The sequence below is a fragment of the Myotis brandtii genome, unplaced genomic scaffold (genome assembly GCF_000412655.1).
Source record: "Myotis brandtii unplaced genomic scaffold, ASM41265v1 scaffold1236, whole genome shotgun sequence".
Classification (NCBI taxonomy): domain Eukaryota; kingdom Metazoa; phylum Chordata; class Mammalia; order Chiroptera; family Vespertilionidae; genus Myotis; species Myotis brandtii.
The window spans coordinates 1,010,230-1,013,113 of NW_005354316.1; positions in this window are offsets into that span (position 1 = coordinate 1,010,230).

Here is a 2,884-nt window from a genome sequence, read left to right on the forward strand (position 1 = left end):
GGCTGGGGGGGGGGGGGGCGGGTCACAGGCAGGCAGAGGAGCAGAGCAAGGGCGCCGGCCGGGTACAGACGGTCACCAGGGAACAGATGCTGGGAAAACAAGGACCTCGCCCCCAGGTGGCCTTCCCGCCCCTGGCACGTCTCTAGCCAGGTGGTCGGACCCTGACCTTCCATACCCCTGTCATGCAGTTTAACGCCCTGCCTTTTCCTCCTTAAAGACAACATGGAGGGCTCAGTGCTGTTTCAGCTCCAGGCCCAGGAAAGCAGCAAAACCAGACAAGTGACGCTGTGGCAGCCTCAGGACCAGCCAGCCGCACTGACTAACGACCCCCTGGCCTGGCCCCGACCAGCTAGTGGAGACCCCGGCCCTGAGAGAGCACCCCCGGAGGGCTGGTGAGCATTCTATGGGCCTCCCTTACGATTGCCACCTGAGCAAGAGCGAGAAAGAAAAATACCCTCCGTGCAAAGGACCCAGCACGCTCCCCCAGGGGAGCAGCGGGCAGCGGCAGCTCATCCCAGGCTCACCCCGACCCTGTCTCCCAGGCCCCCGCTCCTCTGACTTCCCAGTGAGGCCGGGGCCCAGCCTGGGCTCTCCCGTGGCTTCTTCTGTGCTGAGCCCTTCCTTGTTACACTGTCCTGAGTGTGTTTTCGCTGCGGACAAAACGTCCTTGCCTGCTTTGCTGCTCTTTGTCTCTCTCTCTCTTTTTAAAAATATATTTTTATTGCTTTCAGAGAGGAAGGGAGAGGGAGAGAGAAGCGAAACACCATGGACCGCTGCCTCCTGCACGCCTCCTATCGGGGATGGAGGCCGAAACCCAGGCATGTGCCCCGACTGGGAATGAAACTGCAACCTCCTGGTTCATAGGTCGATGCTCAACCACTGGGCCACGCCGGCCGGGCGGGACTTGTTTTTTGCTTTGTGCGCAGGTGGGGTTAGGGTTAAGCCACCCAGTGATGGAGGCTGCAGATGCTGGTGACATCGCTCCCACAGCATCAGCAAACCCACAGACCGATGGTTCAGACCGAGGTCAAGCTGGGGTCACAGACTGAGCTGTGGAGAGGCCGGGCCCAGCGCCTCTAGTGGTTGCCACTGAACCCCCAGACCTAGTCCTCTCCTCGGAGCCCAGGCTGTCCTGGTGGGGGGCAGACTCCCGGCTTTAGGCAGCAGGGTGCAGGCGGTCTCCACTTCCGGGCAGTGGGTCCATGCCCAGGGACAACAGCCAGGAAGGACCCTACCCGCCAGGCTGGTGATACGGCACAGCCCTAAGGCGGCAGGTTCAGCCCAGCTTCCCGGGGGTCACAGGGACAACAGAGAGCCTGAGGGTCCGAGAGCTGCGTGGGGAGCACCTCCGGCTGTTCGGGTTATTGTCACTCTCAGGCCCTCAGAAAGGAAACGAAGGGTCATCAGAGGTGTGGCCTGCACCCCCTCTGACCCATGATCTGAGGCAGGATCCCTGGAGCATGGCCGAGGTCACGCTCCGTGTCCCCTCACCCTGCAAGTGGACGGATGGCACATGTGTGGGGCACTATGAGCAGGCGTGGTCCCTGCCCGTCAGCATGCCGCCTGTGACAGGGTGGCCCAGTCTGTGACAATTTGAGTTCAGCTGAGGGTCAGATTATTGAGGAGGCTGCTGTGGGTTCTGCGTGTCCTTGCTGAACGGTCAGACCTCAGGGACAACAGTCCGAGGCTGAACAGCTCAGCCCCTGCGGGGAGGCCAGCCACTCACTCAGCGGGATGCAGGCCCTGCCACTGCCCCGCCTCCAGCACTGGCCTCTGACCACTTTCCTCTGGTGCCCTCCTCTGTGGCAGCGAACAGCCCTGCTCACCCCAGGGCCTTTGCACAGCCCTCTCCTCTGCCAGGTCCCTAGGGCTGGGCTCGCACCCACCTCTCTTCCTGGGAGGCTCCTTGGGGCCCCTCCCTCAGCACAGCTCACACAGCACACGCCCTGGGCCCCCTCCTCACAGATTCTGAAGTCCTCAGTCTCTGGGTCTGTTTGCCTTTTCCCTGCTGCTCTCTAAGCTCCACGAGGGCAGCCTGGGCCTTCTTGCCGCTGTCCCCAACCTCCTCTTCCTGGGTGGGTAGGCTTGGGGACGGCCCAAAGTGCCCTGTGCCCCAGCTCCTCTGCACCCCGCTCTGCTCTCCCTTGGCTGTTTAACAAGTGGGGCGTGCCCTTGGGGGTGTCCTGCAGTGCCGGGATGGGGTCTTTTTGGGGGCGTCCTGCAGCGCTGGGATGGGGGTCTTTGGAGGGGCATCCTGCAGTGTTGGGGTGGGGGCATCCTTGGGGTTGACCTGCAGCGCTGAAGAGACCCAGGGAAACGCAGCCCCCTTCCTGGGGACGCTGGCCCTGACCCCCTGACCCCGCAGACAGCGCCCCGCCAGCCACCGGCTCCTCCCACCATCCCGGTGGGTCCTCTCCAGGTGCCGGGGCCAATAGTAACAGATTAAGACTAGACTCCTCGCCAGGCCAGTGGCCTCCATCGCCAGTAGGGGGCGTGCAGGAGCAGCCGATCCATGATTCTCATCATTGATGTTTCTATCTCTCCCCTTTCCTTTCTGAAATCAATGAAAACATATACAACACCACCCCCCCCCAAAAAAAACAAAACAGAACACGAGAGCCTCATGTGTGGGTCCCCCCAGGCTAAAACGTGTCCAATTTGGGCTTCAGTCTCATCAGAAATGCGATGGAGGCTGATCAGGCCAGAACTCGGATGGAGTTAAAATTGAGGTCTTGTAGGGCCCTAGCCCCGCCCTGGCTTGGGATTGGGGGGCTGCCGGGGGCGATCTGGTAACAGCTCCTCTGGGGGACCCCACTCCTCGCCCTCTTCTCTGCCCCACACGACCCCTGCGCTCGCAGTTTGCCAGGCGGCCACCAGGGGGCGG